The following is a 22,805-nucleotide window of genomic DNA, read 5'->3' on the forward strand; positions in this document are numbered from 1 at the left end:
TATTGCTCTGGCGGTCCGGAGGCGCTCCCACCTTCTGCAGGTTCAGGACAGCGCCGGAGGCATGATGCAACCATTCCCGCTGCCTCCAGGACTCCTTCCCGCGCGGCGGCCGCCGTTGCCCGGATGGGTCCGACCAAAACTGGAGTCAGCTGGATGGAGGGGTCATGGCTCCGGAAGCTGGTGAGGATGTATTCAGCCACTTCCCGAGCAACTATTCGCCCCTCCGTCTCCAGGAGGTCCTGCATCCCGACCTCCGCGTCCTGGAGCCGCCTGGCGGTGGTGTCCAGCAGTTGGAGTGCGGCACCAAACGGAGAAGGGGACTCCGGCACTCGGATGGGGTCGGCTCCGAGCTCCTCTAGTAGAGGGTTCACCGCGTTGACCCATCTTGTCAACTGGCCGGTGCCGGCTCGCTGCTCTGCCAAGAGTCCCTCCACCTTGGCCTCCCTCTCCTGGAGCGCGGCCTCGCATTCCTGGAGCCTCCGGTTCCCGGCTGCCAGCTCCTCCTCCACCGCCTCTTCCCGCTTCTGGAGCCCCTACAGCCGGGCCACCTCCTCTGCTTCTCGGGTGGCCAGCTCTTCTTCTTTCTTTGCTGCCGCCACCGCCTGATCCGCGAGGGTGGCCTGTTGCGCCTCGGCCGTGGCAAACGCCTCCCTCGCCACGTCTGCCAGCTCCCGAGCGGCCCGCTCCCTGCTCGCCGCCGCCTCCTTCAGCCTCTCCACGGCAATCAGCCCCTGGAGAGCCTCTGCTTCCCGCCGTGTGGCCGCCAACTCCCGCTGGCGCGCTGCTGCCTCTCGGATGCGCGCCTGCTCCAACTCCTTCCGCAGGAGCTCGCGCTCCGCCACGAGTTTGGCGCGCTCCTCGGCGTAGCGGGCGGAGACGGTGTTGATGCGGTCCCCCAGGCGGACCTCCCAGTCGAAGAGCCGCTGGCGCTCCGCCTCCAGCTTCTCCCACTCCCGGCGCATGCCAGCCTCTAGCTCCTGTTGAGCTTGCTGGCATTTGGCTATGAGCCGGGGGAGCGGGACCTCCGCTGTGCTCGGGAGGCGGCGCCTTCCCAACACCACCTCCGGTTCCTCCTCCTCTGCCGGAGGGGCGGCGCTGCTGGCAACTTCGGCAACTTCCGGTGCCGCCGCCTCTGTTGCCTCCGGCGCAGCCACCTCCGGAGCTGCGACCTCCACCGCCTCCGCTGCCTCTGGCGCCGCAGCCTCCACCGTGGCAGCGGCCCCCTCTGCTGCTAGCTCAGCGGGAGAGAGCCCGACCTCGACTCCCGGCGCTGTCGCCGGCGCCTCGGTCGTTGCAGCGGACCTGGTGTCCTCCTCTTGGGGGGCGACTTCGGGTTGTGGCGGTGAGGCGGCCTCTGGCTCCGGGCCCGCGGGTCCGGAGGTTTCTGGAGCTGTCTCAGGCGGGGGCCCTGCTGGGGGCGGCGTCGGGCCTCCCGGCGCTGGCTGGGGGCCGGCTCCCCCAGTTGGTACGTCTGGGGATTGCGGCCTGCCGAAACACCGGTATAGTTAAGGACCAGAATCCAAGAGGGATAGTGAAAAAACTCTGGGGAGGATGCTTACGCGTAGTCATACCACTCCCACCTGCACCGTGCCGCTCGGGGGAGCTTCCTCCCTGTCGAGGACCCCCCGGACTGGTGGGGGTCCTCGCCCTTCGAAGCTTCGGGCGACGGCGACGGGGACTGTGGCCTGATCTCGGACGGTGGTGGTGGTGTCTCTTCCCGCCGTTCTGGCGGTGGAGGCGGAGGAGTCTGTTGTCTCGGGGCAGGCCGGTGTTGCGGTGGAGGAGGTGCAGCCCTGCTCAGCTCCTCCGCTTCCGCGGTCTTCTGGCGCTTGGGCGCCGGCTCCCCGACCAAGGAGCCATCGCCTCGCTGGAGCCTCCGGGATTTGCTCCCTTCGGGTTGGCAGCTCCGGGCCGGTGCTGGCTCCTGGGCCTCACCGCGTCCTTCTGCCGGGGCAGCCCCGGCGTGGCCCTTCTGCCAGTGTTCTGGCACCGGCGCCTTCTCTTTCCCTTTCCCGCTGGGGGCTGGACCTCTGGGTCCCGGCCCCCCCGGGACTGTCGCTGGAACGTTGCTGGCGGTCCGGCGTAGTGCCAGGGATCTGGAGCCCGCGGTTGGGATCGCCCCCCAGTTGCCGGACCGCCAGGCCGCCCTCGTCCAGGGTCGGCATCGATGCCAGGACCGATGACCGCAGTGCCTGGTCCTCGCACAGGGCCTTCACTCCGCTCGGGAGGACCAGGGACTCTGGAACGAACGCCTCGCCGGTCATCGCCCGGATCGCCGCCTCCAGCTCCACCCTGGTGAAGTCGCCGCCGGGCCCGCGCGCGATCCTGCAGCAGTCGTTTAGCCCCGTGTATACGTAGGCCATCCGGGACCGCTGCTGCAGGGGGGCGATTCGCCGCTTCAGGAAGTCGCCCAGCACCATCATGGAGGTCAGGCCGCTCCTAGCCAGCTTCTTGATCCGGCTCAATACCGGGTCGAGCTCCACCGGTATTGTTGGCCTGGCCTTCCACGTGCCCCGATCGCTCTGGGGACCCCCTTCCGGCAGTCCCAGGCGGTCGTGGGGGTCGGTTACCGCGATGACCCAGCCTTCACGCCAGTCCTCCCACTTGGAGCTGGAGAAGGCGGCGATGTAGGCGCCCGCCATCCCGTGCCGGAGCTGGAAGTAATACGCGCCGATCTCACCGCGCTTCTTCCCGGTCCCAACCAGGGAGTAGAAGTGTTTGAAGATGGTGGTGCAGGGGCGCACCCCCACGAACATCTCCATGAAGTGGGCGAAGACCGCCGCGAGGAGAACGGAGTGAGGGGTGAGATGATGAAGTTGGAGGCCAAACTCCTCTAGGAGCAGGAGGAAGAAGGAGGAGATCGGAGGAACCAACCCGCACATAATGTACGAATTGAAGAGGACGAACTCCCCCGCGGCAAGGTCGCGGAGGGGAATCTCACCGGCCCTGACCTTCCCGGCGTTCGCCGGCGCGGTCCACCCCAGAAGGCGCCACACCGCGTCCAACTGTTCCTGGCTCTGGAAGCGGCGCGGGAAAGGAAGCGAGGCCATGATGATTTTTGGGGTGGATTGCGGAGGAGCAAGGAAGATTGAAGAGCCGGGCACAAGGAAGCCGATCGTGAGAAGGGATGCGGAGACGAAGGGGCGCTACGGCGTCTGTTGTTGGCAAGAGCGAAAAGGTAGCCGTTCCCTTCGGCGCATACCTTTTATGCAAAAGGCTGCTCCCACCTTAGCGTCCTGCGGCGACCGAGGAGAAGTCGAGCGGTCGCCAGCGCCGCCTTCCCCTTCCCTCACACTCTATGACCAGTGGGCTCGGGCCCACCAGTCATTGGCGTGGGTGCTGGAGGGTCGTGGGAAGGGCAGAATTCGAATCGCCCGAGCCGCGCGACGGGCTCGAATAAGACAAGAATCTGAACCGTCTGACGCGCACGGTGCGCGCGGAGGACGGGCCCCTCGGGGATCCCGCTACGGGCGAAAGGACATCCATGCCCTTGCCCGGCGGGAACGAGCTGTCCACCCGGCGCGGTGCTGGGATTTGGCCCCACCTGCGGGTTCATCCCTCTACCAAGGTGGGCCCGGGGGCCTCTGTCGGTACATACAGATAGGGGTACCTCCCGCTAGGGTGTCCAGGTATTAGGCTTCTCATAATCCATGCTCCTCCTCGCCTCTGGGCCACGTGGCATACGGCCTCCAGGGCCTGACAGCTGGGACCGCGGTCTCCGGACCCTCCCCCGAGCCCCATGAGGCCCGGGGTCTCTGCACACCCAGGTGGGCGGGAGAGCTCTCGGGTAGCCCCTGCGGACCCGGCCTCCACTGGGAGGTCCGGGGCCGCCACGTGTGATGAACGGACCATCACAGGCCAGCCCACTCCGACCGGCCTCGGGGGCCCCGGGCCCCCCTTCCCCCGGGAAGGGGTCCGGTGCCGCCATATGTTGCCCAGCGGGAGGAGCGGGGCTGGCCCCGCCGCGTGCCTGCGGCCCGAGGCCCCTTGCGGGGCGCCTCCCCACCTACCATCATTTAATGCGGTAGCTGAGTCGGGCGCGCCAAAGTCAAAAGGTGCGGCCTGCCACTGACACACGGGGCAGGTAAGCTGACACCACGGTAAGCCCGTCTGATCTGAAGGCGGCGCGTCGTATCACCGTGCACAGTGCGCGGGCTGTGTGCTGTCCCGTCACGGCGCTGCGCGCGTGATGATGGCCTGTAATAGGCGAGCCACGGCGTGCGCTGTAACAGTGCATGCGCGACGGGTCAGCACTGCTTCACCGCCTGACGAGAGGTTCCATCCCAACAGTGACAGCACGGCTTCACTGTTGGGCAACGCTGCCACCGGACACTGTACAAGACAAGGCTGTACACGGCCATATCCTGGCTGTGGATACGCACATCAACTTCTCGATAGAGAGGACTACGGAGAGGAGCTCGAGGAGAAGACCTCCTTATCTCTCGTAGAACGACCCCTGTTGGCCGGGCCCACCTGTCGGGGTCCCGCACAGTGTAAGCACTCCCCTTGAACTATAAAAGGGAGAGTGTACTCGTTAGAAGTCCCAAGTTCCAGGTTGCACACACAAGCTTATGCTGCTTTCCATTCAGGCTCACGCAGCCAATACAACACCAAAGTGGACGTAGGGTATTACGCTCTGGCGGCCCGAACCACTCTAAATCTTCGTGTCCTTCCTGTGTTCATCTGTCCACCGATCGAGCGCTCCTAAGTCTCCTCCAAACCCATCCTTAACTAGGATTAGGCGGGTGCTTTCCGCCACCCGGCTGGAGAATTCCTCCGACAGTTTTCTCTTCAAAAAACCAGGAAGGCCTTAAAAATTTGGTAGTGAAGTCTTCACAAAAATAGGTTATTCCAATTGGAGGAAGGGTCTAGAAAATTTAGAAAAACATGTTGGTGGACCTAATAGTTCTCATAATATTGCAAGGGGAAATTGTGAGGACTTTAGGTGCAATCTTTCAGAGCACATGATGAATCATCCACTTCTATGAATAAGGGAAATTTCAAGGAGTTAGTTGAGTGGTACAAAAATAGAAATGAGAAAGTGAAGAAAGCATTTGATAAAGCTCCCTTGCATTGTGTGATGACTTCTCCTAGGATTCAAAAGGATCTTGTAAAAGCTTGTGCACAAGAGGTCACGAAGGTGATTCTTGATGAGATTGAAGATAAAAATTTCTCGGTCCTTATTGATGAGTCACGAGATGTATGAATAAAAGAGCAGATGGCTGTGATCTTAAGGTAATCATGTAATGCCTTATGTGTTTACTTCTTTATTCACTTAACTAGGCAGTGTTGTTGTTTTAACTTGGAAAATTTCACATGCAGGTTTGTAAATTATCAAGGAAAGGTTTTTGAATAGTTTCTTAGCATTAAGCATATCAAAAGTTGTGCATCAACAGCATTGAAGGAAGCTTTGTTTGATATGCTTGGAAGCAGATTATCAGTTTGTAAGATACGTGGGCAGGGTTATGATGGAGCCTCAAATATGAGAGGAGAGTTTAATGGCCCACAAAAGCTCATTCGAGATGAAAGTCTGTATGCCTTTTATATTCATTGCTTTGCTCATCAGTTGCCATTGGTGGTTGTGACAGTTGCAAGTTCTAGTAGATCAGTTTCTGATTTTTTCAATCAAATCCCTTTGATAGTGAACTCGATGAGTTCATCTTGCAAGAGAATGGATGCATTACTAGCTAAGCAACAAGATGTGTTGTTACAGAAATTGGAGAGTGGCAATGCCACGACTGGAACAGGTCAACATCAAGAGATGAGTCTAGCCAGACCTTCAAATACTAGATGGGGCTCCCATCTTAAAACCTTGTTGCGTATCTATCAGATGTGGGAAGCAGTGATAGAAGTGTTAGAGATTGTGAGTCAAGATGCTTCAGGTACGTCAAATCATGGTGAAGCATCAGGTTTGATACAAAAAATGGAAAGCTTTGAATTTGTCTTCATCATGCATTTCATGATAGACTTGTTGGGCGTTACCAATGAGTTATCACTTGCTTTGCAAAGGAGTGATCAAGATATTGTTGAAGCAATAGGTTTGCTTGAAGATGCCAAAATGCGCTTGCAAGACATGAGAGACAATGGGTGGATGCCATTGTTCCAAAGAGTCAAAAGCTTTTGTGAAACAAATGCTATTACAGTGCCAGACATGGAAGAGCTCATACCAGTTAGAGGTAAATCTGCACGCAGGAATCATACAGTGACACACTTTCATTATTATCATGTTGAGATTTTTATTGCTGCTATTGATGCTATTACATCCGAGATGAACCATCGATTCAATGAATGTTCTTCTAAATTACTGGTATGCATGTCTTGCCTTGATCCAAGGAATTCTTTCTCGAAGTTTGATGTAGACAAGCTAGTTCGACTTGCCGAGATTTATGCTGATGACTTCACCATGGCTGATCATTTGTTATTAAGAAATCAGCTTCAAACCTTTATTCTCAATATCAGGAGAAGTGTAGAGTTTCATGGATGTGGTGACGTTGCAAAACTAGCTGAGAAGATGGTTGAAACAGGAAAAAATAGGACTTTCCCATTGGTCTATCGTCTCATTGAGCTAACATTGATTCTACTAGTGGCAACAGAATCAGTTGAAAGAATCTTTTCAGCGATGAATATTATCAAGACTGATTTAAGAAACAGAGTTTCAAATGAGTGGTTCAATGACTTGATGATATGCTACACCGAGCGGAAAATATTTCAAAGCCTTGATGATCGGATGATAATGGAACGCTTTCAAGCCATGAATAAAAGGAGAATGGCATTGCCCACTACTCATATTACTACTACTTAATGATAGCAACTTAGTGAAACACAGGTATATTGTGTTTTTCCATTGTTTGCCACTATATATACCATTTTAAATGAACTTAATTTTTGTCCACTAGCACCCCCTCAATTTTTTTCCTGCGTCCGCCACTGGTCAGCACATCAATGAAGGCCGTGATGCGCGGTCCGTGATCATCTCCAGGCGCAAGGTACGCGAAGAAGTCGAGACCGAAGGTACTGACTGCAGCGACCGCTTCCCAGCTTTTTCTGCGCGGTTTAGCAGCTACAAGTACCCTAAGGGCTTCAAGCTGATCGGCATCACCAAGTACGACGGCAAGCAAGCTTCTCAGCAATGGCTGCGCTACTACTCTACGGCCATTGAAGTCGCAGGGGGTTCCAACATCACCAAGGTCGTCTACTTCCCGATGGCTTTGGACCCAGCGCCGCTCACTTGGCTTGAGAGCCTCAGGAACAACTCGATCGACTCCTGGGAGCGGCTCAAGAAGGTCTTCATCGACAATTTCCAGGGGGCGATCGCTCGCGCAGGTGCTCGTCACGATCTTGCTCAGTGCAAACAGGAACGTAACGAGCTTCTGCGGTCCTACACATGTCGCTTCTTCGATGTTTGCGCTACCATCGCGAACATCTCGGAGGACGACATCATCGACTGTTTCTACAACGGCATCACCGACCCGGGCATCTATAGAGATTTCGGGCGGAACAGGCCGAAAACTATTGCGGGCCTTCATGATATGATGCACGACTGGTCCGAACAGGAGGAAAAGATGCGGGAGCGGTTCTCGCGGCGCCAAGATAGCAATCTGAGGCGCCAAAATGACAACCGCAATGACAAAGGCCAACGAGACTATTCGGGTCCACCCCGAAAATGCAAGCCAGGTGATCTCATCGCGGCCGTGGATCGTCCTTCACGGGGCAAGAAGTCGACAACGCAGGAGGAGTTTGAGAAGCTCCTGCAGAAGAAGTGCCTGTGGCATCCAGAATCCAATCACGCGGCTATCGACTGTTACCACCTCAGGAGGACATTCACAACTCCGGTGGTGGCAAGAAGAACAAGAAGCTGGCGGACAAGGAACCCGAGGATGATGACCAAGAGGACCAAGGGCGCAACGTGAAGTTCCAGGATGCCTCGAAGACCGTCAACGTCATCTTCGGGGGCGACGGTGACTTCGGCTCCAGGCGGAACCAGAAGCTGCTTCTCCAGGAGATCATGTCCATCGAGCCGGCGGTACCACAACCACTCCGTTGGTCGGAGGTCCCCATCTCGTTCTCCCGCGATGATAAGTGGACGAGCTTCTCCGAGCCCGGTAAGTTCCCCCTGGTCCTGGATCTAGTGGTGGCAGAAGTCAGGCTCACCAAGGTGCTCATCGATGATGGGAGTGGTCTCAACCTCATCTTCGCCAGCACTCTGAGGAAGATGGGTCTGGACTTCGCGGACATGCTGGTTCCAAGCAAGTCCCCCTTCTATGGAATCATCCCAGGTAACGCGGCGCACCCGCTTGGTACGGTAGTTCTTCCAGTCACCTTCGGCACGAGGGAGAACTACCGCACCGAGTTCATTAAATTCGAAGTAGCTAACTTCGAATCCTCTTATTATGCCATATTGGGTCGCCCGGCACTCGCCAAATTCATGGCAGTGCCACATTATGTTTATCTGCTTCTCAAGATGCTAGGACTCAGTGGAGTACTCACTCTCCGAGGCGACTTGAAGAAGTCGTACGATTGCAATCAGGAGGCCATCCAGTATGCTTCGACTACTCGTGTGCTAGATGCTTCAGGGGAAGTACTCTCGGCCGCACAGCAGCTCTCCCAGTCCGGGCTGGAGATCCCTTCGAAGAAGGCCAGCAAGTCGAGCATTCAGTCGACTGACAACGTGGCCCTCAAGATGATCCAGCTCCAGGAGGCTGACTCATCTAAGACCGCCGTCATCGGCGCGGGCTTAGGTGAAAAAATAGAAACTCGCGCTCGTCAGCTTCCTTCGGGTTTACCAAGACATATTCACGTGGAAACCAGCGGACATGCTAGGGGTGCCTAAGGAGCTGATCGAGCATAGTTTGAATATACACCCACAGGCCATGTCCAAAAAGCAACGCCTGTGAAGGTTTGCCCACAACAAGCGTGAGGCAATCAAACGGGAGATAGCTAAACTCCTCGCAGCTGGATTTATTAAAAAACTAATCCATCCAGAGTGGGTAGCTAATTCCGTCCTTGTATGAAAAAAGAATAATGAATGGGGGATGTGTGTTGATTACACCGATCTCAACAAGCATTGCCAGAAGGATCACTTCGGGCTACCGCGCATTGATCAAGTCGTCGACTCGACGGCAGGTTGCGTTCTGCTCTGTTTCCTTGATTGTTATTCAGGTTATCACCAGATTGCGCTCAAGGAGGACGATCAAATCAAGACCGCGTTTATCACCCCGTATGGGACATATGCTTACAAAACTATGTCCTTCGGGTTGAAAAATGCAGGAGCAACCTATCAGCGCGCGATCCAGATGTGCTTTGCTGATCAGCTGCATCGGAACATTGAAGCCTACGTGGATGAAGTGGTCATCAAGACCAGGAATTCCGATGACTTGATTGCAGACTTGAAAGAAACGTTCAGCAGGCTGCGCAGATTTTGATGGAAGCTCAACGCAACCAAATGCGTTTTTGGAGTGCCATCAGGAAAATTGCTCGGTTTCATTGTCAGCAACCGGGGAATTGAAGACAATCCTTTGAAGATCACGGCCATCACTGATATGGGGGCTCCAGCTACAATCAAAGATGTGCAGAAGCTAACAGGATGCATGGCAGCACTGAACTGGTTCATCTCCTTACTCGGGGAGAGACGACTACCCTTCTTCAAGCTCCTGAAATGCCAAGATAAGTTCCAATGGACGGAGAAGGCTGAGCGGGCTCTGCAAGATCTGAAACATCACCTTCAGTCTCCGTCGACCCTTACAGCACCATTGCCGGGGGAAGATCTACTACTTTACATCGCGGCAACAACTCATGTTGTCAGCAGTGCTATTGTAGTCGAGCGAGGCGAGGAAGGCCATGCACTTGGAGTGCAGTGGCCTGTATATTTCGTCAGCGAAGTACTCTCCGAATCCAAAATACGATACCCGGCAGTTTAGAAACTTTTATATGCAATCCTAATTGCATCAAGAAAGCTGCGCTATTATTTTGACGAGTACAACATCTCTATGATTACGGATTTCCCTTTGACGGATATTCTTCATAATCAAGATGCCACAGGGCGTATATCAAAGTGGGCAGTGGAACTGGGGGCTTTGTCTATCGACTTCAAGCCACGCACTGCAATTAAGTCTCAAGCTCTAGTCGATTTTATGGCTGAGTGGAGAGAAAATCAAATTCCAACTCTAGTCGACAAGCCAGAGCATTGGAAAATGTACTTAGATGGATCTCTCAAGCTCGATGGCGGTGGCACTGGAGTCCTGTTTATTTCTCCACGGGGCGAACAGTTGAAGTATGTCCTTCAGATCCTTTGGGAGGTATCCAACAATGAAGCCGAGTATGAAGCCTTGCTTCACGGGCTCCGTTTGGCGATATCACTAGGGATCAAGCGACTACTTGTGTATGATGATTCTCTTCTTGTGGTTCAGCAAGTCAACAAAGAGTGGGACTGCAACAAGGAGACGATGGATGCCTATGTACAGAAAGTACGCAAGCTGGAGAATAAGTTTTCCAGCCTGGAGGTTCATCATGTGGTATGGGAGCATAACGTTGGTGCCGACATGCTCTCCAAGCTAGGATCCACCTGTGCATAGGCTCCAGCGGGAGTTTTCGTCCAGGAGCTAAAACAGCCATCCATTAAGTCCTCACCGCAGGTAACCACTAATGATGGCCTTCAACAGCCTGATCGGGAGGTTATGATGCTCAGGGAGGACTGGAGAGAGGCTTATATCGACTTCATTTGGGATCAAAAACTTCCGGCTGGGGTGGACGCAAGAAGCGCAGAGGCAGCTCGTGTCATGCGCAGAAGCAAGGGTTTCGTCTTGATCGACAGCAAGCTCTATCGGCACGGCACACGGTCCGGGGTGCTCATGAAGTGCGTCACAAAAGAAGACGGCTACGACATATTACGGGAGATACATGAGGGCGTTTGCGGCAACCACGCGGCTTCAAGAATGCTGGTAGGAAAAGCATACAGAGCTGGTTTCTGGTGGCCCACTGCAGTATCCGATGCTGAAGACCTTGTGAGGAGATGCAAAAACTGCCAATTCTTTGGAAAGCAATAACATGTCCCGGCTCACAGTCCCATCACCATACCGCCATCTTGGCCGTTTGCTTGTTGGAGCCTAGATATGATTGGGCCCTTCACGACGGCGCCAGGCGGTTTCACCCATGTCTTGGTGGCTATCGACAAGTTCACCAAGTGGATCGAGTACAAGCCGATAGCCAAGCTCACACCAGATTGGGTTGTTGATTTCATCTCTGATATCTTGCATCGCTTTGGCTTCCCAAATACCATCATCACGGACCTGGAATCAAACTTCACGGCTAACCAGTTCTGGGAGTTCTGTGAAAATGCGTACATCGAGGTCAAATATGTCTCTGTTGCACACCCAAGGGCCAATGGTCAGGTCGAACGGGCGAATGGCATGATAATTGAAGGTCTCAAGAAAAGATTTTATGATGAAAACAGCAAGAAAGGAGGAAAGTGGATACATGAGTTGCCACATATCATCTAGGGGCTCCGGACTCAGCCGTCCAAAGCCACAGGACAAACTCCGTTCTTCCTCGTCTACGGCTCTGAAGCTATCCTGCCAGTTGACATCATGTGGAAATCCCCACGGGTCGAAATGTATGATGAAGGCGAGGCGGACGAAGTGAGGCAGTTAGAGCTTGATTCTGTCGAAGAAGCTCGTTGCACCGCTCTTGTTCAGTCAGCCCGATACCTGCAGGGGATTCGGCGATATCACGATCGCAACGTGAAGGAACAATCATTCAGTATCGGTGACTTGGTCCTACGTCGCACCCAAGACGAGTCTGGCCTCCACAAGCTCAACTCAAGGTGGGAGGGCCCGTTCGTCGTCAAGCAGGTTACAAGACCGGGATCATATCGACTACAATATCCTGAGGGCCAAGATGTTCCGAACTCTTGGAACATTCAAAACCTGTGCAAGTTCTACCCATGAGAAAGTGTTCGAAGATGGCTGATCTCCGGGCGCTCAGGTGGTCTTTTTCTTCCAAATCAATTTGGAGGCCTCGCGCCACAAGATTCGGATTGTAAATTTCTCTGTGAACATACGGAGGCTACGGCCACGAGCATGTTTTATATAAATCAACTTCTTGTCACAAGATTGACGGAGGCTACGGCCACGTCCTTGCTTTATCGACTTCTCGCCATGACCTTAGATGGTCGTTTGTGATGATGATCACATCTTTTCCAACAAGATCGATCCGTTCGATTGGTCTATACCTAACTTGTTGGATGGGCTCGCGTACGGAGCTATATTGACTACACCCAGAGTCACCACACTCGGGGCAATCTCGACTCCCTGCTAGAAGCGTGGCAGTTGCGCGACGATGCTCGCGTTCTTTCCCAACAAATTTGATCCGTTCGATTGGTTTATGCCTGACTTGTTGGACGCGCTCACATGAGGAGCGATCTCGACTACACCCAGAGTCAGTGCACTCGGGGTAGTTTCGTTTTCTCGGCCATAAACATGGCAATTTCGCGATGATGCTCGTGTTCTTTCCTAACAGGTTAGACCTACCCGCTCGGGTTAAGGCTAACTTGTTAGTTGGGTTCCTACTCGGAGCTACTACGACTACTTCCAGGGTCAGTGCACCCGGGGTAGTGTCTACTACTTAGCCTCTAAGACTGGATGACAATTCAGCTAAGGCACATACAAGTAGAGACATCAAATAACATATATACACATGACAATGAGTACTTGTTCTTTACACCCTAATCTTGCAGTACACTTTATACTATCTGTTCTGCTACAGGTTGGGCTTCTTGAAGATACTCGTGGAATTGCTCTTCCGTGCACTCCGTAGCCACTCCCTGTGCGAACATTCCCAATGAAGCTTCTGGCCAAAAGGACTTTACAAATGCCAGGGCATGGCTGGCGCATGCGACGGGGGCCTCCGTAAGGAAATTCATGACTCTTTCGGGCGTCCCGCGAAGTCAATCCAGCAAGGGCTGCTTGTCTGCTTCTCCCCTTTCTGCTGGATCCATCATATCCACGAGCGTCTGGGCGGCTTCCCTAAGAATTTCCAGTTCCTTCTCCCACCGTCCTTTCTCCTCGCCCAGCGTCTTGATTTGTCGAAGGCAGTCGGTGATCTATTCTTCAGTATCGGCGACTACCTTCTGCAGCCTCTTGATGTCATCTGTACGGCGATACAGCATATTCTTCACGTCAGTAAGTAGCTCTTCTTTGTATTTTAAGATTTTTCTAAGCTCTGCGGTGAAGATATTTTCAGTGTCCAAAGAAACCCGTTAAGGGAAAGTACTCAAGGGAAGCAAGGGCTTACCTTAGTACGCTTTCTTCTGCTCTTTGAGCTGCTCCTGGTGCGCTGTTTGTTGTTCCTCGAGTTGTTTTTGGAGCTCGGAGTTGGCTTTCTCGAGGTTTCGCAGGTCATTCTTGAGGAGCCATGTTTCTCGAGTCCGTTCATGTTTCAGCATGTCGAGCTCCCTCTGAAGATAGCAGTTCTTCGTTATCTCCTCGGATATGCGCTTGTCTTTGGCAGTAAGCTCCCGGTGACCACTCACAACGGCTTTCAACTTCTCGGATTTCTTCTCTGATTGAGTGATCACGTTCGGCACAGGAGGTGAGATTAAAAACAAGCCGTTCGACAACGACTACAAGCAGAGGAGTTGTCACGACTTACCATGGCATAGTCGTATAGTTCCTTGTATGCCTGCTTGAAGGTCTTTTTATTGCTGGCCGTCAGCAGTGGATCATCAACCAGTTCCGTGGGGATGAGGTTCTGGTACCCGGGCCCGGTCATTAGCAGCTGCCTAGGGGTCGAGGCCTCCGCGGCTTCTTCAGGAGGCGATTGTTCGGCACCTGCAAGATAGGAGGCATTCAGCACATAATGCCTGGGGTCTTAGCAGCCAGCCCGGGGCGGTTAGACGCTTACCTGTGCCATCTGCAGGAGCGGCATCAAGGGCCTCGACTTGTTCCTCACCACCAGCTCTGGCTTCGCCTTGTTGGAGCTCGGGAGGCGGCAAGTCGGGCAGCGCCGCGTCTGACTCGGCGGGCTGGTTCTGTGGGTGTCGCCTCGTCTGGGGCTGATGGCTCGGGAACTGGGGTAGTCATGGCTGGCTCCGTGGTCGGGGCCACCCTTGGGGCTGATGCCTCGGGGGCTGGAGTCGTCAAGGCCGGTTTCGACTTGGGTGGAGCGACGCTTGTAGACCTAACAAAGCCGATTCAGTTATATCATCACACAGGTCGAAAAAAGCAGAATGTTTACTATGCTACAAGATGCAAACTTACAGAGTCGACTTCTTCATAACAGCCTTCTTCACTCGTATGGCCCGTCGCGGGGTGCTCGTCGCCGGCGACGGGGTCACACCAGCTGATGGCGCGGTGCCCACCACGGCAATGGTCACAGTTGCAGCTGATGCTGGTTCTGTTCCCACTTCTTCGAGCTCGGCCCTGGGTGGAGAAGCGGAAGGACTACAACTGGATACTATCAGCGTGCAATCATATTGATGTTTGGTGATTCAACAAGGGCAGCAAGTTCATACCTGGAAGACTCGACTACTTGTGCTTTCCGCTTGCGCTTCACGTGACGCCCCTGCGGGACCTGAGGCAGAGTTTCGGTCAACTCCACAGCTGGTCCGGGGGAGTTGTTCCTCCTCGCCTCCCCCTCGGCTTCCTTCTCTGCCAGGGGGCTCCCGTCCTCCGTGGACTCGCTGCTGTGCAGAGCCTGGGCTATCCGAGCCCTCTTTGCTTCGACAGCGGCGCTAGGGAGGAGGTGGTATGGCCAAGGGACGTCGGGTTGCGGCGGGTAGCTGCGGTACAGCTCTGTGTGCCCTTGCAGAAGGTTTTCAGTTAGTAGCGGCAGAGCAGAGTTTGTTTCCAACAAAAAGTAGTCGAATACTCACCGGTTTCAGAGGATTTCGCGCGGAAAACAATCCTGGGATGTAGGGGACGGCGTCCACGTCCAGCAGCACCCGCTTGACTCGGAGGAGTGCGGCATCGTCTGACAGCTCCTCTGCGCACATGCGAGATGGATCTTCAGCACCCGTGTACTCGAATCCAAGTTTGTGGCGCTGTTGTATCGGCTGGACTCGGCGCTTGAAGAAGGAGAACATAACGGATGCGCCGATCACTCCCATCAGCTTATTAGCTTCTATGATCTCTCTCAGTTCCTCGACTTGATCCATGTCCCCCTTGGAAAGCTCAATATTCCACTCCGGCCTCACAATAGGTGGATTATTTGTTTTTTCTGGGAGTTGGGGGGCATGATTTTCGATATAGAACCAATGATTTTTCCACCCGGGAATATTGGTGGGGAATTTGTATGAGAGGTACTTGTCGCCGGCCTACTGTCGCAGTTGGATGCCATCACCCCCTACAACGGATGGATTCTTGGTGGTGGGTTGAGGTTTGACTCGGAAGAGGAAACGGAAAAGATCCCAGTGGGGTTCGATTCTGAGGAAGGCTTCATAGAAATGGATAAAAATTGAGATGTGTCAAATAGAGTTCGGGTTGAGATGATTGAGCTCAAGCCCGTAATAGTAAAGAAGGCCACGGAAAAAGGAGCAAGAGGGGAGGGCCAGACTCCATTCAGAAAAATGGTAAAATGTGACGATTTCGTCAACACTTTCCATGGGGAATGGTTCGCGGAATGAGGGGCGCCAATTGATAAGATTCTTGTCTTGGAGCAGTCCCTCAGAAACAAGCCCATTGAGTTCGTTGAGGGAGCACTTACTGTGTGTCCACTCCCCGGTTGGCGGCTGCGCCTCCTTCTTCTTCCCATCCTTCTCTGATCTCTTGGGCGCCATCTCTGGATCCGCTCGCCACGAGTTGCTCAGGGGCTGCGGGGAGAGGGGTGGGGAGATTGCGGGAGGATTGGGGCTCTTCAAGAGGATGAAGGCAGATCGCTGTTTTGCTTGGGGGATTTCTTGACGAATTGCAGATTGGAAGCACGGATTTTACCCCCAAGTTACCGCGGGGTTAAATAACCGTCGGCTGGATTCAGATTTACTGTTCCGAAGGGGAACGAATCGTCAAAGAGAATATTCGAAAGCCGAGAGGTCATTTGGTGGATTTTTGGATACATGATTCGATTAATCATTTTTTCTGGGTCTATTGTCCCGAAAAAAGGGGTTTTTCGAATTCTAGAAATCTAATTTCCATCACTTGTACCATCGCTCCAATTGTTTCACATGGGAACATTTTTTCATTGCATGCCACGACTTTTGGATCCTTATTTCCAAATTTGAGAGATTTGTATTCAAGGCTTGGGGGCTGCAGGATACGTGACATCGACTACTTATTTTTCAAATTTATTTAAAAAGTAAGGAGGATGACAGACTAATGTGACCCTCAGCCTGATTCTCCGATTCAACCTAAGGCTCGGGGGCTACTCCATATGGAGTGCGATTTTTCAATCGCACAACATATCAAGGATAAAATTCGGGGCATGAGCACCTCATAGCTTAGATGCAGCTAAGTAAGTACTCGAAGAAGGACTTCAAGACGGAGCTTCATAGAAGCCGAAGACTACTTCAAAAGGTACTCGATAAGCCTGCAGTACTCAGCTACGAAGAGCTCGGGGGCTTATCAGACCCGGTGCCACGGGACTGTGTACATAACGTAGTTTAAAGAGGTTTAAGAGATTAAGTCAGTCTTATCTCTTGTTCATCTCGTTTATCTCTTATTTATCCCATTTAAATAAGAGATAAAACTAACCGATACGGAAGGAATCTATCCGAGATATGTTCTGGTACGATTTCTTGGCTGATATCGGTTAGGATTCTTGTAACCTTGACCTCCCGGATATATAAGGGAGGGCAGGAACCCTCTCAAAACAAGATCATCAGATCATCCTACACTAAAAGGAATACAAACCAGCGTACAGGACGTAGGGTATTGCGCGCCTCGCGGCACGAACCTGTCTACATCCTGTGTTCTTTGCACCTTCGAGTTCCTGATCTCGGTGTCTCCTCACCAAAACTTACCACCTTGGGCATATCCCTCAGTGGGCAGCCGGTAAAACACTAACACTTAATATTCAATAGAAATAAAGATTCTTGGTTGCTTGATCACAAAGTTGAACAAATGGAATTCAGTGAATACATATTGTGGTGCAAGGCTATATGTAATTTAAGATGGCAAGATGGTTAAGGGTTAGTAAGAACTTGGCTACGAGGTACTAAGCGAGGGAGAAGGCAAGCAAAGAGCTTGGCACTGATGAACCCATGCTAAGGTGAAAAAGCAAGTTAGTGGTAGCATTTATGGACCAATCAAGACCATGCATAGTCACAAGTTGCTAAACATCAATTATTGTTGAACCATTTTGATTTAGTTGTTTTGAGGATGTCAAGTTGATTATCGATCATATATGGTGAAGAACCTCAAGGCACTAGCTCAAGAAAGATAATGCTCAAGAAAGAGATGAAGGAAATGCTTGCAAACCCTCAAAGTACGATACCGAAGAAAAACGGTATGGTAAAGATATTCAAGCTCAAGATGTTTATATTGCATTTATTATTTTATCTTGAGTATAGGTAATGCCTTACTATCAAGAGTGATGCGACGTGATAGCTTTCCTTATGTTTCGGTGCTCAAACCTAACATTTCAAGTGCTAACATGAGAGAAACACTTGTTACAACACTTGCACTGTTTGATCTTGGACATTGATTTTAGTTGGAATGGGTAGTCCTCTGAATAATCTTTCCATAGAGTCCAAGATCATCGAATTCGGAATCCAGAGTAAAAAGTTACGGTGCTTTCTCTTAGGTTACCTAAGTTGTGTGGTGGACCTGCGGAAACTCCAAAGAATTTTGTGGAAACTTCGAAAGTTTCGGAGATTCCGAAGATTTTCGAGAAAATACAAATGCTAACTTTATCCGAAGATTCCGGATATTTTTGCAGAATCTCCAGACCTATTTTGAACATAACAGTTAGTTTTTGGGTCCGGAGTCTCCGGAGATTTTCCGAAGATTCCGGAACTTAACAGTCCAATGGTTAGTTTTTGGAGGATGGGTATTTATACCCCTCACTCCCTCCCATTTGTTGTTGTTGGTTCCACATACGAAATACACTTATACACAGCCCTAAGAAGCTCTCCTCACTCTAAATTTGCAAGAGATTTGAGAAGAAAAGTGAGTTGGGGTTGAGAGAGAGATTGGGAAGGAAAATTAAGTGAAAGTGAGCAAATCCATTCTGGAGCACTTGAGTTCATAGCAATAGATCATTGAAGCATTTGTTACTCTTGGAGATCAAGCCTCCTAGATGGCTAGGTGTCGCCCGGTGAGCATCCAAGCTTGTGGTGTGCCGTGGGAAGTTTGTGAAGGCTTCAATTTCACCTCCGCAAGGGAAGAAATTAAGAAGTGAAGTGGGGAAAGGGTTGAGCACAACCTGACTTCTTTGGAAGCACCCAACAGAGATGTAGAAACCCGTGAAGGGATCCGAACTTCGGTAAACAAATTCTTGTGTCACTTGTTCTTGATTCGTTAATTTCACTCCTTATTGCTTGTACTAGCTTCTTTCTAGGTTTATCTCGATCTATCACTTGAGAAGATTAGAGATGCAAGCTTCTAGTGAAATACCTTGGAAACAACTTACCGGTGTATGGTAATTCATCGATCTACTTTTGATTGTGATTTCCATAGGCGTGTTGTATAGTTTGTGTTATTTCTGGAGACTCCGAAGATTTCTACGAAACTCCGGAAGTTGCAGAGAAATCTCCGAAGATTTCGTAAATTACTAATTCCGCTACAAGTTTTTATGTAAAATTTCAGAACCGTCTATTCACCCTTTTCTAGGCAGCATCGAAGATCCTTTCAGCGGGTCACAGCATGACCCGCCCCTAGAAATCGATTTCTAGGGGCGCAGAAAATAAAAAGATCAAAAAAGTTGAAAACAACAAAATAAAAAAGAGAAAATGTTACAGCCAACAAGGTACAATTTTTTTAATACCTACCCAACATTTGCTAATCCAGTATCAGCCAAGCCCTATTCCAATTCTTCCAATTCTCCTAGCCCACGATGAGAAACCCTAGAGCAGCCACCTACCTCTCACCCTCCACAGACCTCAGTCTAAGAAAATGGTTAAAATCTACTTTACATGTTGAATGGACCACATCTGATAATTAACTCTCTTGCATTTTCATTCTCGTTTCGTGCAAAAAGTTGCAACCAAAATTAAAACTAGTTTCCTCAGACTATCTATTTAAGTTAATCTAGCTCATCTTACCTGGGCAATACGGGACTAAAGGTCCCTTGGCTGCTGCTAGCACGCGCGCTGGGCCAATTCTTTGCCAACAGCGACACGGGCTGGGCTGTTACACTGCAAGTCCACGATGTGATGCTGCACCAGGTGCCCATTGAAGGCAGGTTGGATCTTGGATTTCTTTAGGTGTCGATCTGCAGACTGTTTTTAATGCTAGTGCTGTGCTCTTCACGAATGCTTGAGGCCTTTTAGCCTGTTTGATGCATGCGATGTGAAATCTCCTACCTTTGTTTTGTATGATTGTTGACTTTGCGCAGCTTTGGTTACTATTGACAATTTATGCTTTTAATTTCTTCTTGATTCATGAAACGATGGTACAAATTCTGGATGCAAATGTATGCACATAGACTATCTCATAGATTCTCACCAGGTAATTCGGGAATATCCGAATCCGAATCCGAATTTTCGGCACCCGTATTTTCAGGTTCTTATTTTTTTGAGCAAATTTCGGGTAGCAATCTTGAACACCCTAAATTTCTAAAACCCAACCCAATCCGAAACTTTCAGGTTACTGCCTAGATCTACTCTCCACCATACTACGTAGTCATTTGTGACTCTATGAGTATGCTATTCTTTTATATTAACTTTAAAATTAAAATTAATTTATAGGAGCGAGCGACAATCCGTTTCTAGGAGCGGGTAATTCATTTAAATGTGAAACAAATGTTTCAAGGGGTGACCACTCGCCTCTAAAAATATTTTTCTACTTTATTCTGAAAATACATTTAAATCTTTATATATAGCAAAATAAATAAAAAAAGTGAAACTTCTGCACTATAATTATTGTGAACTGTAGATAAAAAAATATGCCAAGTATATTTCAGTATATATAAGTATGACTTGAGTTGTATGAAATACTATATAGTCATAACTATTAGACAACTTATAATAAGTTTTTGCACTATTAAATTACCTTAAACGAAAAGTTATCAACTACAAAATTGTATGTCTCATCAATCTCTACAATTTTGATATAAAGTTTGATTTCATCCAAGATCATATGAAAAAGTTATGAATTTTTTTTCCGTGGGACTATTTATAGGTGCGGGTCATGCTATCATCCGCTCCTAGAAATGTGGTTATTTTTAGGGGTGGATGACGCCATCAACCGCCTCTAAAAATATATTTCGGATGAATTGCTACCGTTAACTCCGCTCTATTTGTAGGAGTGAATTATCTTTTGGAGCGCCTCTAAAAAAATGGAACGTTTCTGCGAACCATTTTTTATAGTGATAGAAACGTGAGGTATGCACTATTATATGTCTATATAAAGGAGACTTGAGCGCTTTGGTGTTGAAGCGAGCTTTGTTGAATACAAGCTATAAGCCATGTCATGTGTTGCTGGAGAAAAGAGAACTTCCCACATATGAAAATAGGAATATATTGACTGCAAACGAGAATCGCGAGTTTGGTTCGAAAAAAACTTCCCCTAATTTAGATTTCACTTTCTTCATTTTTTTCAATCTATTTTTTTCTTTCAGGATTTTCACTTTCCTACTTTCGTCCCTGAGGGCGAGACATGCTAGTGTTATGGTCATACTGGACAGTGAAAGAACGGTGGCCGTATCCTTGCACGGATGTATGGGTGGAGAAATAAAGAAGGTTAGAGGGAGTGGGTTTGGGACAAGGGAATGAAGATATTGGATCAAAGAGATTATAATATTTGATATCCAAATATCATATGTTTTTCTTCATTTATTAGAACATTTTCTTCTTCTATAATTGAATATTTTATCAGCAAGTGTTACCTATGTCTAATGGTGTTGCGGTTCCATCTAATCTAATCATTTATCAGGTCAGGCGAGGTAAAAAATCATTATTTTTTTCTTTGACCCAAACCCAACCTGACCCATTATCGGGTTGGATTTTTTGATCCGAGACCGTCCAGACACATGGTCGTGTTGGGTTGGGTTTCGGTCGGATTGAGTAAAACCCGATCTTTTATGTGTAAATTTTGAGTCAGGTCAAATTAAGTCAGTTCCGGATAAAAAAAATTGATCTGTGCACGATCAATTTTTATAGCAGGTTTTAGATTTCGACCGAGTCCGACCCCATTTATTAGTGGCAAAATTGGATACATATCACTAAAAGAACATATTTTTAAGATATATACCATTAAAAGATTCAACTATAGATATATCATCAAAAGATTGAATGTTACAGGCATTTACCATTCTGTTTTCTTCCGTTGCCATCACCATTAGTTTCATTCTTTTTTTTGCCAATACAGCATTAGGAAGTTCCAATTTTACCCTTCCACCAAAAACGTATCAACACACAAACGGGCAGCAGCCGGCCCCAAACGGACTCCTGTCAACTCATCCCTGCGTGAAAGTGCAGGGACCGCACAGCGCGTCTCCCTGGCAGCGCGCTCCCCCGGCACCTTCCTAGATTCTTCATCTTGAGCTCCTCCTCGCCGGCAGCGGCAACCACCTGCCAGCGATGTGGCCACTTGGCACAATGATATGAGGGGGCGTTATGTCCTGCCTTGACTACTGCTTTTTGCTAGGCGCCAGCGGCAGCCTCTACCTTTTCCACTACGCCGTCTTCCTCGCCAAGGTGTGCGGAGGGACCTACACTCTGGCCGCCTCCAACCCTAGCCATGTCCACCGCGCCCGCTACCTCCTGGACAAGGGGGGATTCGGCGCCTACTCCCTCTTCAAGAACAGCTGCGAGAACTTCGCCATCTAGTGCATGACGGGGCTGCTCGTCGAGACCGCTTTCAGTGTTGGCCGCAACGGCCAACTCGCATCCCTCACGGCCACCTTCAGCGCGGTGGCCTCGTCACCGCTGCATTTCCTCACCACCAGCACCGGCGGCCTCACCCTTATCACCATCGGCATGTACTGCGTCGGTCAATATGTCTCAGATATCAACATTCGCAGAGACTTGGTCAAGGTCCCTGTCCAGACCCTTGTCGCGCAGGCTACTCCTACTCCTGCTGCTATGGAGGTAGAGGTTGCAGCGGCAGGAGCAGTCGGAGCTTCCTCGCCTGCTTGCTGAGAAACCATCCGTGGCCATATAATCCTTTTCTTAGCAAGGATACAGTGGTCACATTTAACATGGAGTTGACAGAAATGGTAAGCAACCAAGAACTGTCATCTCTTAATGGTATATCTCTATAATTGAATCTTTCAATGGTATACCTCTAAAGATGGGTCCTTTTAATGGTATAATCTAATTTTGCCCATATTAGTCAGATCGGGTTGGGAGGTTTCAAACGGATTGAGTCAGGGTTTGTTGAATCATGTGATCCATGACCAAATATAGTTGCATGGACTAGAGAACAGCACGATGTATACAACTGTATAAGGGAGCAGCCGAGCGGGGGCTCCTATCTATGTTCGGGAAGATGAATAAGGGTCCGTTCGGTTCCCCATCTAAAAGCTAGAAACATCTAAATTTTAGAGAGAGGGTACCGAACGGATCTCTAATAGAGTGGCTGTCGTTCGTTTAGATGGCTCTATTCTTTAGAGCCAACGAGCTCTCTAATGCCACTAGCGGCTCGCGATTCCCGGCGCTGGCCCCGTCCCTGCTCCCCCCCACCCCCCCGCACCGCCGGCCCCCTGCTCCTCCCCTC

At 50.5% G+C, this 22,805-nt stretch overlaps 1 pseudogene; it reads left to right on the forward strand.

The window, feature by feature from the left end:
• The first annotated feature begins 164 nt into the window (after nucleotides 1–164).
• Nucleotides 165–22,228, forward strand: LOC112892504 (annotated as a pseudogene).
• Nucleotides 22,229–22,805: the final 577 nt, after the last annotated feature.

The sequence above is a fragment of the Panicum hallii genome, chromosome 5 (assembly GCF_002211085.1).
Source record: "Panicum hallii strain FIL2 chromosome 5, PHallii_v3.1, whole genome shotgun sequence".
Classification (NCBI taxonomy): Eukaryota; Viridiplantae; Streptophyta; class Magnoliopsida; order Poales; family Poaceae; genus Panicum; species Panicum hallii.